This window comes from Rhinolophus ferrumequinum, chromosome 14, assembly GCF_004115265.2.
Source record: "Rhinolophus ferrumequinum isolate MPI-CBG mRhiFer1 chromosome 14, mRhiFer1_v1.p, whole genome shotgun sequence".
NCBI classification, from domain to species: domain Eukaryota; kingdom Metazoa; phylum Chordata; class Mammalia; order Chiroptera; family Rhinolophidae; genus Rhinolophus; species Rhinolophus ferrumequinum.
The window spans coordinates 62,820,489-62,835,719 of record NC_046297.1 but is presented as its reverse complement, the minus strand read 5'-3'; positions in this window follow the sequence as shown (position 1 = coordinate 62,835,719).

Sequence of the window (15,231 nt, the reverse complement as noted above, 5' to 3'; positions counted from 1 at the left end):
CATATATACATACACACACACACACAAACATTACATATATACATACACACACACACACACACACACACACACACACACACAGTTAGTGTGTATCATCTTTTCATTCCTTAGTAAACATTTTGATAAATTCACTTAGTGACTGAAAGCCCTCCCTTGCCTTTACTATGTGAGAATTAATGACCCATTACTTCTAGGCTATCAGTGTTCATAAAAAAACTCTCATGAACATAAATTTTGAATACACATTGATTTTTCAGAATCAATGCAAGCATTGCTGGAAAGCACATTCACATTTTGGAATCTATGCTGGGGTGTTTTGGGGTGAAGATCAGCAACCCATGTTGCATCTTAGGTGGTTTCCGAGTCCCAAACAAAGGGAATGGGCTCAGTGAGTAATTTCATTACAGAAAATGGGCAAATGTGATCACGTGGCACTGTTGTCAGTGATAAAGGAGCAGCTGTGGCGTCTGAGACTTATGTGGGAGGTCATCAGCACTCCCTAGGCCGACCCCTGAAGCCGCTACCACAGTCCTGTGAGGTTCAAAAGCCTGAGCTTAGTCAACAGATTCCTGTGAGAATCTTAAACAGGAGGAAAGTTGAATGCAGAAGGTTATAGGGAGCTCAGGGAGTAGGGAGACCATTGTTTCCCTAGAGTGGGAGTCTTTAATTTATCATGGTTCTCATTGCACAAGAAAGTAGAGGGAGAGAAGCCTAATCCAGAATGTGTCTTTATTCTTGGGTGATTTGGGTGTAGTCTGCTGTTCTCGTTTCTCCTAAGTGGACTGAGCTTGCTCAATGAAGGACAATGACGTATTTGGAAAAATTTAAAAGGAGCTCCACAGTAAACAAGCCTAGACTATGGGCAGAAGGGCTTTTGTTTCCTTTTCCTGAATGAATTGACTGACAAAAAAACTACTGATGGAACAAATACAGCAATTTCATCTGCAGAGTAGATGCAAGAAGGGTTAGTGTCTGCATTTGTAGTCACAGCAAGGTACTGAGTTATCTATGAAGGGGTGAGAGATGCTGAGCCCTAGCCTAGGGACATCTAGAAGTCAAAAACAAACAGCCTGGAGAGACAGTCCCTGCCCCTGAGCTTGTTTCTAAGGGGAAACAAATTTCACTCCTGCATAGAGGACAGATTATAATAAAAAGTGGCCCTATAAACGCCGATGGTTGGTAGGTATTCAAAACAAAGCAGATGTGTGTGGGTTGACTTGGAGTACTCCCATTGGAGCAATCAGATGAGAAATCTGAAGGTGCAAATGATGATGGAGAATAGATGTAACTAATATATTCACAGGGTACTTAACTAGGAGGATCCTATATTCCCAGTGCCTACCATAGAAAGAGAAGCCAGATCCATAGTTTTTGTCTTCAGTGTAACTTACATTCTAGGTAACCACCAAAAAGAAATTCACTAGAAGGTATGTAGTTACAGTTGTGGTAGGTGCAATGAAGGATACGTACAGGGTGTGTGGGGGAGCACCTCTCTATCTGAGTCAGAGAAGGGTTCCCTGAGAAGTACCATTTCTGCTGAACTTTGGAAGAGGTAGAGGAGAAAGAGGTGGTTTAGACTGGGCACGGTGAATTAATTAAAGGAGGTAGGTTGGGAGTGAATGAAGGAACAATGAGTGCTCTGAAATGGCCTTTGCTTCACGCGCCAGGAGTCATGTCTCCATGAGGTTCTCTTCCACAACATGCTAACTCAGTCATGCATCTCCAACCCTTAACGCAGGACCAGGCAAAGACACCCTCATTCAGAGTGTGAGTGAGGGAACGAATTTGGGGTTGGGATTTGCTAGACTAGAAAGCCTTCCTATTCTCTCAAGGTGATCTCATGACTACGGTTTAAAGAGGGTGAAGTAGCAGTGGTTTTTAGGATGGGTTGAACAGGGAAAGCAAATGAGGGACTGACTCCTCTTTCCCAGAACTAGAAATCATACTGCTCGTGCTACTGATGACTTAAATCGCCAGGCAGGTTATGAAGTGGAGGGTGAATCTGGGCCTTTTCCTCACGCAAGGGAGAGAAGTAGCACAGGCCAGGCTGGATGGGAGCAGAGGTAAAACGGAATCACAGGTTCAGCAGCCTGTCTGCATAGTCGTGGAATCATGATCGAGGAAGAATTTATTTTGTTCAGTTCGCCAGCACAAGCCACTGCTATAATATAATCTCTCGTGCCTTGTGGACTGTGACCCTAAATGACTCCAAAGATGAGCTTTCTGCTAATTTCCTTGGGAAACTTGTACTGCAGTGTAGTTCACTGCCAAGGTACGATTATCTTAATATGCATTAAGTTCTTTTTAGTTCCATAACTTTGAGGATTCTCACTTGTTAGGCCACACTGGAGGTAGAGGGTCTGACCTACACATACAGAATCGAAATGTGATTAAAGTTTGACAGTCAAACTGTTACCTGGGTTTCCCTACTCCAGGCTCTGCCTCCTGTTAAGCTGGTAATCTGGGGAGTAATTATGTACTTGCTTAGAAACTTTATTTCCTCTTCTGTACAATGCAGCTTGTGACTCACTTAACTCACTTCAGTTGCATTTCTAAAACATATGTAGTATATAATAGGACTATAACAGTAGCGTCTACTTCAAATGATTATTGTGAAAACAAAATGAAACTGCTCAGAAAGCCCAGATCAATTGCTGTTACGATTAACTAGAGAAAATCTGCGCTGTTGTGTGTGTTCAAAAGCTTTATTTAAAATGAAGTTACTGTCTGGGAGAGACAGGTGTTCTTCCCTTTAGTCTTGGAGAATTTCTTAGCTAGATACAGGAAATTGGTAAGATAAGAAAGATGTCTCTAGTTAACCCTTTAGATTTGTAGTCACTGCCATAGTGTTTGAAATGTTTCTTGAGCTTTGATCTTTAGTAGATGAACAGTTTAACTTGTTTGTATATTTTATTATGTTTAATCATTAATTCAAGAAATATTTCCTGAGAACTTGGAAGGTACTAGGTGCTGGTGAGCCGAGGAGGGCATAAGAAGGGATTTTGCAGTAATTTAAGGATGAGGTCACCTTGCCTTCACTGTCCGATTTTAATCATCACAACAGCCTTCTGGACAGATACTAATATTTTCATTTTATAGTTGAGGAAACAGCTTTCGAGAAATGAGGTGGTTTGTCCCTGGTCACCTAGCTAATAAATGACAGCTTCTGGCCTGGGACATGGGTGCTGGTATCCAAAGCCCCAGACTGTGGTTCCTCCACTGAAGGAACATCTGACCACTCCCGCCCCACGGGCCACCCCTCCCTTCTCCTTACCTGTGGAGAACACCTTATTCTGCATCGACATCTGGCGTGCAGCTTTTCCTGAACAGCAGTTATCTTTGCAGCAACTCTCCAGGCAGTGACTCTGTGAGGCAAGAAGAGGCAGGAAGGGGAGGAGAGGAAACTCAGCCAAGGGAGATTTTACATCCTTATCATGAGGAACGACTACAAGTTGGGGTGAATCTTCACCATCCCATAATTGTCCCACCCTCCTTGTGGCCGAGTACTGGGCCCAGCCCTGCTCAAACTGCCCCTCTGCTGTCGGCGCTTTGGTGACTCCATTTCCCTCTTCTGGCTTAGGTCAGGTCATACAGGCCTGTTTTAAATCATGGCTCCAACCCCTGACCTGTTGTGTGACCTTGGCCATGTTAGTAACTTCTTTAAGCCACTATGACTTATCTAAAAAGTGGGGCTACTTGAGGTGCCTACTCCATACGGCTGTTCATTGGCTTACATGAGGTAATCTAAATCCAGTGCATCATGGGTCACTTAGGTATAGCATGGTGGCCTTATTGGTTCTGCCACAGAGGGTCTGCTACGAATATGATATATGACCTTGAGCAAGTCCCTTTACCACACTAGGACCCTGGATCTATGTTTCTGTGGGTGGAGCACCCAACTCTAGCGGAAGGAGTCTATGACAAGAGTCTAAGTGCAACTTTATCCTTTGAGATGGTTATAGAAGTTGCTAGTTGCTCTACTTAATTATAATTAATATTAATTAATACCGATTCCTTGATCATAGTCCTAAATCTCATTCATGTAAATAATATGTAAATGTAAAAAGTTAATAATGATAATAAGATGACTGAATTTTAAGGAGTGCTTTTATTGTGAAAGTAGGGACTATACTTAATTATTATTATTTTTTTTCTGTACTGGTGAATTTTGTTACGGTCTTTAATAGTATGAACCAAGTCTGGGCCATGGATAAGCAAGAGGATGATGATAAGAGCAAATTTATCTGTATCTCTTTAACTTTGAAAAAGTATGTAGCATTTGTTTTCAATTTTTAAACTCTGATTCCCTCCCACCCGCCCCGCCACACTAGACTACATTTCTCTTGGCTACGTCGCTCTACTCTTGGCTAACACATGAGCTAATAGCCCATGGAGAGAATTTTCCTGTATCTCAGTGGATATGCCTGGTTTATTTTATTCTAATGGAGTATATTTCTTTTTATAGTTCAGAAAGAACAAGGTTGTTCATAAAGTCATAAAGCATCAAATGGTGGCAGTTCTTTTTGCCGACATCCATTGTTTTACTTCCTAAGAAAATAATACACTTATTTTAGGCAGGCATCAGGCATTATGGTGAAGGGTGGGGGGCTGGCAGCTAACCCTGCATGGTGGGGGTGGGAAGGGTCCAGGATAGGCTTCCTGGGGAGAGGGAAGCAGGTAAGGGGAGGTCTTCTCAGAGAAAGATTCTGACGTAGTTCTGCTCCCACCTCATCAACCCTTTAATTTAGGAGTAAAACACACATTTGTCTTTGTATGCCAGGAGTAGGGGTGGGTGTGTGAGAACAAATATCATAAATGGCTTAGTAGTTCCTTTTTTCTTTTTCATAGTGCTGGTAGAGATTTCAGCCAACCAGGGTACGTTATCGAAAAGTCTGAAAGGATATCAATTTTACTGCAGCAAAAGTGTTCTCTTGAGTACCATCATCCAGATGACTTTAGGCTTAGCTGAGCAGCTCCAATATGGCGAGGACAGAGGCTGCTCTCTGTGGTTGGAGGGAGCTGAGAAGCCAGCATTGGCCAGCCAGTGTTGGAGCCAGACCGGGGCTGTCACCCAACACCTCCCTTTTCTATGCCACCTGGGCAGATGACCTCGCCTGGCTTGGGAGGCCACAGTGTATTCATTTGTGAAGGGCAATAATTTGTCGCCTACCATGTGGGGTTATGGAGTTAGTGGTCACACACACAAATCACCCAAAAGTAGTCCTGGCATGAAGTTATATTCTCAGCAATTGGTTGCTGTCAGTTTTCCCTTTTTCAGTTTTGCCCAGTGTCCATGATTCAACACCAGAAACTCACAGATGAATTTTAGATTGGAGCAGGGTAAACCAAACTTAGCCAGAGTTCAGACAGTCACAGATGGTGCAACATTGGGTTTTGTAATGGTTGACACTAGCTGGCCCCAGGTGTTTGGCAGAAAACCATAAATATCTGTGTAACACACATACGCACAAGCCTAATGGATTATTTAATCTGACTCTCATTTGTCCCCAACCTGACAACCTAAGAGGTGAAGCTCAGGGACTGATATCAAAAAGCCGTAATTGTTTTATTACCTCCCTGGGCAATGCGTTTCTCTGCCTGCCCTTTAAGCTTCTGAAGATTTTTTATTAATGTCATTTTATGACTTTATTATTACATGTCAGAAATAATATGTGCTTAATATAAAAAATTTCAAATACCAAAGAGTATAAAGGTAAAGAACATCCTGCATTGCTTTCTCCGAGCCTGTTGCACCTCTAACGGGTTATCGATATTAGGTGTGTTTTGTGTTCCTTCTAGACTTTTTTCCTATGAACATTCAGATATGCTGTCTGCATATGTTTTCCTCAGTTTTTAAAATTAGATTATGCTACCCATATTTCTTTTACTCATCACTAAATCAACTTTCTTGTATATTAGTACATAAAGTGTCTAGAATATTCTTTTTAAACAGTTGTTTAGTATTTCATAGTAAAAGCTTCTGCTGCTTCTTTATGCATTCTCTCATTGATGCCCATTTAAACTATATCCAGTTTTTCCTAATTATAAATAATACCATAAATGTATTGTGATACCTCTTGTTGGCATATATATGTGTATTTCTGAAGGGTATAATCATTGTAGTGCAATTTCTGGATTTCAGGTTATGCAAAATTTAAATTTTGATAGGAACAACCAAATGGCTCTCTATAAAAGATTGTGCCAATTTACAGTAATGCTAATAACATTCCCCAGTGTCTGGAAATATTTGCTTACTCACAGGTAAAAAGTAGCATATTGTTCGACTTTCTTTGAGTTTTCTTTTTTACCATCCGAGCTCGTCTCATTGGTACCACCAAGGAGTCAAATCAGTGGTTTACCAGTTGTATTCTATTACAAACATTCTAATTTCCTCTATAGCTGTCGATTATTGGATCTGCCTGATGAATTCTAGAGTCCAATCTAGGAACTTGAACAAACAATAGAAAGCAGCGGAGCAAGGTATCCAAAAATCATCTTTCTTTTAAAAGTGTAAATCATAGTGTGCAATATCCTGGTTTATACTCTTCCGTGGCTTCCAGTAGTGCTTAGAATGAAGTCAGAGTTTCTCACCTGCGCAGTCGGGCCTCTGCTTATGTCTACTGCAGGGTATATTCCAGCCTCACAGGCCTATATTTATTTCCCTAAACATACCAAGGTTTTTCTTGTTTGAGAACGGCATTTTTCAGACTTTCTGACTACTGACCTGCGAGAAGAAATTCACTGTGTATCACAACGAAATGCCCACATAATATTAATTTCTTTAATCCCCAGCATGACCTGGGAGGTTGTCACTGTGATTCTCCTTTTACAGATGAAGTTATGACTCATCCAAGACCACTGAGCTGTGCAGTGGACCAAACAACATTCAACCCTCGATCTGCCTCCTGGGCCAGCGCTCTTCCTGCTGCACTACAGTACGTACAGCAGTGATACTAATTCTCGTTGGCATGCTTCCCCCAATCACAAAACCGCAAAGGCTTCCCTCCAGATTTCTGCAGCTCTGCTTCCATAGAAGAGGTGGGACATTCGCCTTGGCTCTTCTCCGGTGGCCCCTGTTACTCTGAGAAATGAGTTGATGAAGCTAAGAGGCTGAACAATTCAACTGAGAGATGACAGAGTGATAAGGGAAGTCAGGAGCCCAGTGTGCAAGGAGCTTTGATTTTTACTTGAACGTTTTATTTGGGCATCCTTTCAAAGTTGCTTGAATGAGCACAGCGCAAAAGAACCTCGTCTACCCTTCACCCAGATTCATCTTTTGTTAACATTTTATTCCCTTTGAAAAGTGCAAGTGGGATAAATGTTTTTAATGTCGTTCTTACCCAAGGACTCTGAATGTCTTGCAGCTTCTTTATTCCTCTTTTGAATTGTCCGACAGCCCAGCTCTCTTATTCATCCTTTTCAATTCATGTTTTCAACTTCAGTTTTGCATTATTGTCCAGAATCTCCTTTTCTCCCCCAGTGTGGGTACAAGTCTGGCTCTGCCACTGGTCAACTTGAATTTGGGTCCCTGTTCTACCACTGAAGAGCCATTGTAACTTTTAGAGAGGCAGTTTCCTCATCTGCCAAAAAAGTAGGCCTGAAGTAGCACCATCTGGAGTGTTTTTGAAGAGTACATGGAATCATGTGAGAAAACAAATTTCACTATGGTACCAAGCACAGGGTAAATTCTTCTGGAAATGCAAACTCAGAGTGCCAAGGACCCATATTCATCCTATAGTCGTTTGTATAGCGGTACCAGCTGTTAAAATACTGGTGCATTTTTATAGCAGTTGATAAAGAGCTGTATCCCTGAAACCCACCCCTCACTATCATTGCATTCCCATCTTCCTGGCCACCTGGCCATTGCCCTCAGATACCCCCCACCATGGATATCCCCACCATCTAACTAACAGGTACTTGCCTATAGAGCAGGGGCCTCCAGCACTCTGCGACACCTTTATTTTGATTGGTTGGTGACTGCTGAAACGTTTAATATTCCTGTGGGATATTAGCTTAGTGCCTATAAATCTATTATCACCTGCATTTGCGAATGATGAAGAAAGTGAGGGAGGGAATGAGTAATTTTGCCCAAGGTCACACAGCTAATAATGATTTAACCTGAGACTTCTAAAATATCCAAACCATGTCTAGTCTCCATGGAGTGGAGTCCCAGTCTCCAAGCCTGGTTCAGCCCCTGCGACCTTGAGCAGGGGACTGCATCTCTCAGAGTGGGAACAGAGCGAGAATGATTCTTCTGGCTTCCCTACCTCTCCAGGCATCGAAAAGTGCCACGGTAGGGAACTTTTCCTTGTTTTTTTTTGTTCAGGGCAAATCATTAAATGCAGTGGTCAGTTTTAGGTCAGAGATCAAACGCAAGTCGTTCATTTTTCACAAAGTTGGAAACTGCTAAACGAGTTGAGACAAGCCAGAACTACGAAGCTGGTAAAACAAACTTTTTGAAAGTCACTTGTTGAAGCAGAGCATGTGAATATTTTTAGAGAGGGTCTGTGAGCCAATGAAAGCAAAGGCAATGAAAGGAGGATGGCCTTGGGAGCCAGAGAAACACCACCAATGATCTGTGTCCTACTGGGCGAGCCGTGTACTAAGTAACCTTTGTGTCATCATTTAGAGGATGGCAATATGTACCTCGAAGAGTTATGCAGAATTATGCAATGGGTGGGCAGCCTGCCACCAGGAGTGAAAATCCAAATATGTGTTAACCTAGGCTCTGGGACCGTAAAGAAACCAGAGTCACTGTGAGACGGCATCCCAGAGGCCCCGAGCAGGCCAGGAGTTAACGCTTACCTTGGTGGATCACGGGATACAAGGACGTGACTATTTCCCAACCAGAAGGAAAATCTTTTAGCTGCTACACTCTGGTGTCCTGGCAGGAGTAGCCACATCAAGTCTAGCCTACATTATATGAGAAAGGGAATGGCAAGACACAGCTCATAACTTGGGAGTTGGTTTGTTTCCAAGGGTATAGACGGGGTGAAGGGAAAGGTGAAACCATTCTCCCTCCTACTTCCCATCCTTACCCTCCAGAAATAACAATCAGTAGCAGATTCTAATATCTCTTTCCAGAAATCAGCCAGTTAGCCATTCTTCCTTCCATACAAATGGAATCATAATATAATAATGGCTCATATTTATCGGGTGCTTGCTATGTGCCAGGGAATATTTTAAGCATCTTGTATGGACTATTTGTTTTTTAACCGTCAGGATGATTCTAGGAAATAGGTACTGCTTTAATTTTCATTTTTCAGATGGGGAAACTGAAGCTCAGAGAGGTTAGATCACTTGCTTAAAGTCACATAGTAGATAGGGACAGGAAAAGGACCCAGGAAGTCAACAAACATCTATGTTATTCTATTTTATGCTTATATATCATCTCTTAATGTGCATGAGTCACAGTTTATTTAACTGAGTGTCGGATAATGAAGTTGTCCAGTCTGTTCTAACAATCACAGCTACATCGATCATCTTATATATTTATCTGTGAAGTTCTAAGCCTTATTTGATGTCCCCTTTGTGCCGGGCTCTCTGGGCCTCTCTTTACTTGTATTTTATCATTTAATGCTCATGACTCCATGAGGTTAGAAGCCATCCATTTTGCTAGTAAGGATCTTGAGACTCCAAGCAGGTATGTACACTGCCCACGGTCCCAGAATTAGTGAGTGGCAGAAGGTGGAACTGGACTCAGGCTGTCTGATTCCAGAATGTATAACCTCTGTTGCTATGGAACATATATGGCTATGTGTGAAAATGCCCACAAGGAATTCACGTGTCTATAGGAATCTTCTTTTAATACCATTACCCTTTTATATTTTTGTGTGTGTATTAATCTCACCGAGACTCCATTTTCACACCTATTAACAGAGTTAATAATACCTACTGCTATGGACTCAATTATATTCCCTAAAATTCATACGAGTATGTTGAAGACCAGACATGATGGTATTTGGAGGTGGGGCCTTTGGGAGGTTAGATGAGGTCATGGGGGTGGGGCCTTCATGATGGGATCAGAGTCCTTATGAGGGGAAACTCTAGAGCTCTCTCTCTCTCTCTCTCCCTGTCTCTCTCTCTCTGCAGTTGGGCCTCTCTAGTTAATTTTTTCATTTATTTATAACTCCAGAACTTTTATTATTATTATTTTTTTAATAATTTGTCTTTTTATTTAAAGTCCATTTGGTCACACATTTTTCCAGTCTTTCCTGGGCATATGCAGTCTTGAAAATGCTCATGGGCTTCTAGATCCCTAGGAATGTGTTGGAGCTTTTCAAAGGCTCTCAGGGGCATCTCATTACCCAGTTTTTCTTTTTTAAATTTTTTTGGTTAGTCTCTTGTTAGCTCCAGCTGTTAACACCTCCTCAGGCAGCTGTGATATGAAACAATTGCCACTGATTGTATTTGACAAATACTCTGTGGGTAGGACTCTCTACAAAGAGTAAGCTCAGATTAGATCAAATAAAGAAAATCCTTGAAAGTGGAGCTTTTTGAGAATTCTCAAATGAGTCAAATCATGACAGTTCTCCGGGAATGGAGCTTCTGGGGAGCTCCAAATCCCCTTTGCTTCTTTCAGTAACTACTAAGCTGCTGGTTTTCCCAGCCAGTACTGTTAGCTCTCAGTGCTACTGAATTCCTGCGGAGAAGGTGCTAGGCGTAAGTCAGGGTGAAATGCCTCATGGCTGACTGTCCTTGCCGAGATTCAGCCATTTTTCTTGAATAAATGCTGTTCGGAATGTTGCAAACCTTTGTTGATTTTTCAGAGTTCTGGAAAAGTTATTTGTGACAGTTTTCACTAGTGTTCTCATGGCTTTTTGTGGAGAACTGGGTTTCAGAGGTCTTCAGTGGATCATTTCAGAACAGTCAATTGTGTACTCATTTTCTATAGCTATGTAACAACATTACTACAAACTCAGTGGCTAAAACAACATCCGCATATTATGTCATCGTTGTTAGGTCAGAAGTCCTGGCACCAAGTCACTGGATTTTCTGCTCAGGGTCCTACAAGGCTGAAATCAGCACGTTGGTTGTTTTTTAGGGGACTCCAGGTCTTTCACACTCATTCAGGCTATTGGCAGAATTTAAATTGTGGTTGCAGGATGGAGGTCTCTGTTTTTTGCTGGCTGATGGCCATCTCAGCTCCTAGAGGCCACCTTTAGGTCCTACGATGACCTGGAAAGTTACTTCTTCAAAGCCAGCAGATAGAATCTCCCGTCTGTTAAGATAGAGTTTTATATGACGTAATTTAAGAGTGGGAGCCACTATCCTATCATATTCACAGGACCTGCTCACACTCAAGGAGAGGGGATTATATAAGGTGGGTATTCTAGGAGGTAAGGTTCTCCAGGGCCATCTTTGAATGCTGCCTACCATAGGCTTAATTGTGGGGTTCAAGCATTTGGTTAGAAGAGACTTTATTTCCATCTCTGTTTCATTTGTGTAGCACTATTTCATGTAGCGCTTTCACGTAAATGACTCTACTCTAAGGTAATCTTCACAATAGCCTTCAGAGATAGGCAGGGAAGGTGTTCCTAAACCCATTTTAGACACTTGAACCAAAGGCTCAGAGACCTTGTGACTTGCTCATGAGCACACAGAAAGTGAGAGGCAAATTAATTGTGCTGACTCTAAGTAGGGCACCCTCGGCCTCTCTCACCTGCCTGCCATGCTAAAGGTCAGTCCTTTCTGAGTTTTGTTTTTGACATGGCAGGGAGGGTGGTAGTACCTGAGGCCTCTTTTAGGGACGTTGTCTCTGGAACAGGCACACCCTGGGCTCCTGCATCTCCTGCATGAGTATTTGAGGAAAATACCTGAGCATAGAAAATAGTATTAACCAGGAGTTTTGATAAAATGGAGTTTTCAGGGGTGAATTGCAATTTAGATAGCTAAAAAATCCCATTTACTTCCAGTAATGTATTCTGAATGCTCCCTCTGGCCCAGCTGAAAGGGAGAGACAGTCGTCTCCTGCAGAAAGTAAATGGAATTTTTATTTTTGTCTGCAAAGTGCCTTGAAATCAGCAATCCCAGGGCTGGCAACGGGTCCTCGGTGAAGCCACCATCAAGAGGAAGAGCAGAAAGTTCTGAAAGTAGTCGGCCATCACCCAAACTCACTCTCACTTGAATTTGATGGTTTTGCAAGTGCTAGAAGAGAATAACCATTTAAGACCAACTCTCCTCTCTCCTGGTTCAATGTGTCCAGTCATCTAAAGGTAGCGGGTTTTCTTTAGTTCCAATTCAGACCTTTGAATTATTCTGTGTCTTTCTCTAGTAATGAAGATGGCTGTTCGTGGTCCTTATCCTTCTGTCCTTCAAATGTTTGAGGACAGTGGAGCTGGGTGGGCATTGGCTCCCTTTCCAGATTCCTTTTACGTGGGCTCTGCACAAATCCCCCAGCCGCTGTGAGAAGGTACCGCTCACCTTCTGCAGAGGCCACGCCCCTTGCCCTGACTGGGCAGTAACTCAGTGGGTGTATTTCCTGCTCCAGAGCTGCCTGTGCCTCTGCCTGAGGCTACATCCCACTGAGACCACATCCTTTCTTAGCCCTCTCTTACCCATCCTTCGTCCTGCATTTCCTCTCCTGAGATCCCTCCACAGTCAATAAATCACATTCACCCTAATCAATATCTCAAGTGCTGCTTCGATGGCACTGATCTAACACAGATAGTAAAGAAATTCCAATTCCTAAGTTAAAAAAAAAAAAAAATCACATCCAGGAATTCAAGGCCTTGCTATAAAGAATAAGGTAGTCCCACTTTTCCTCACTAACATGGAGGTCATTTAGCTCTCAACCTGGGTGATCTGGAATATAGCCATGGCCCCAAAAAAGGGACTAAGTAATCTAGATATTGTAACATAAAAGGCAACCTGTTTGATATACAGGTTCATCATTAGACTGTGGCACCTGACGGATACACATATATACTGTATACCTGGGTAAGCTGATAATCCTCTCCGGTTCTCAGTTTCCTGTCTGTAATACAGACCTCACCCCAGGCACCTTGCAGTGTTGCTGGGAAGACAAATGCTACCATACCTTAAATGGGTTAGTACACATCAGGGCTTCAAACCCCAGAGCCTTTATTATTAAGGTCTTCCTGTGAAGGGAGCATGCTATTTTAGTCCGCTTACAGGCCAATTTCTGTTTGAAAGCTGAAGCTGAGAGCAGATCTTTTTTCTTATCCAACCCCCAGCCCCCCGCAATAAGAGAAAAACAAAACTCCCCAGCTCCAGGAGAAATGGAAATGAATGCTGATGTTGTCTTTCGGTTACATGACTCGCATTTGAAGAGGAAGGGGATAGATCGGTGACAAGAGGACGATATGGGTTGTAGTTCTTCAGGCCTGATGATCTGGACATGGACAACAAAGATGGAGCGGGCATGGTCCTGGGCGCCTGGACATCTGCAGAGCCCAAGGAGCTGGGTCAGCCTCATCCAAACAGAGCAGGGGTGGCCAGTATGGGGAGTGGTGGATGTAAACATTGGTTAAATCTGGGGAGCACGTGCTCCGTGGATATCTGTCTTATCTGTCATTTTATGTAAGTTTGAACTATTTAAAAATAAAAAGTAAAATAAAAGGAAAGGCAGCAAAGGACTAAACGAGAATGATTTCACTTTGTGAAATGAACTAAACATGGTATAATTTACACTATGCGTATCTCACTCCACTTACTGTATAAACACTATGTATATGTGTGAGTGAATTTGTATACATACAAGTGTATGTCTATATGTGTGTATTTTTCACATACAGTCGTGCGTGTGCGTACTTCACATACATGATTTTAATTGAATCTTACCGGCTTACATGATACCTGCCTCAGGTTCATGAATGGTCCCATGTCTCCTCTGCAGATACCTGTTTCTCCCGGATTTCAGTTTAGCTTTGTGGCCCCAGTGCTTTTATGGTTCTAGAAAGGTTAACTCGAGGTTTGTCTAGCATTTTTCTCAATGTAAGTGCCGGAGCCATGTCCTTTCCAGCTCTCTGTATCCCTGAGCTGAAACTGGAAGTCTTCGCATTAAAATTGTGAATCTAAAATGTGTCCTGGACTGTTCACAATAACCAAGATATGGAAGCCACCCAAGTATCCATCAGTAGATGATTGGATAAAGAAGATAAGGTACATACACACAATGGAATATTATTTGGCCATAACAAAGAATGAAATCTTACTATTTGAGATTACATGGATGGACCTGGAGGATATTACGCTTAGTGAAATAAGTCAGACAGAAAAACAAATACCATATGATCTCACTTATATGAGGAATCTAAAGAACAAAATAAATGAACAGACAAAATAGACACAGACTCATAGGTACAAAGAACATACTGATGGTTGCCAGGGAGGAGCGGGGTTTGGGAGTTGGGTGAAAAGATGAAAGGAAGGACAAATTAGTATTTACAAGCTAGTCATGGGGATGTAAAGTACAGCACAGAGAATATAGTCAATAATGTTGCAACAACTACCTATGGATAGTGCCAGGTGGGTACTAGACTAATCAGGGGGAATAATTGCACAAGTTATATAAATGTCTAACCATTGTGCTGTACACCTGACACTAATATAAAAGAGTATTGAATGTCAACTGTAACTGAAAAAAAAATTAAATAATAAACAAAAGTAAAAATGAACAAACAAGAAAATGTGCCCTGGTTTAGAAAGCATTCCTCCTTTGTTTAAAACCATTATTTTAAAATGTTCTTTCCCTGGTTACTAGTGAAATTCAACATCTATTCTGCTGTACATCACTTATTTCTGTTGCCCCACGCCCCCAGCCAGTTTGGTCCCAGATCTGCTCTCAGGAGTCCTGGGAGGGGAATCTGGGGGTGTTAGACAGGGAAGAATGTGGTAGGGTGATTTCAGGAAGTAACAGAATTGATATACGTAGTTCCTAGATCCAATGATCAGCTCTTTCCTTAGGGTTCATGCATCTCTGGGGCTAAAATCTCTGCAACACTCCACTTTGTTCTTCCAGCACCTGACCTGTCCTCCCCAGGATAATCTCTTTTAACCAGTACTTCATTCTCAATCATCCTACCCACAGAGACTCAAGCCAGAAGACAAAGAGCTTCAGAGTTGGACTCTGGCACCTCTCTTAGAGGAAGCAGCATCTAAGGTGAAGTGAAGAAGTCGGTGTCAGCCAGGGTCTTGGGAGGAGATGTCACCTTCAGGTGAGTCACATTCATGGAGAGTTGAATGGCGAGACCTTGATGTTGTGAGTAG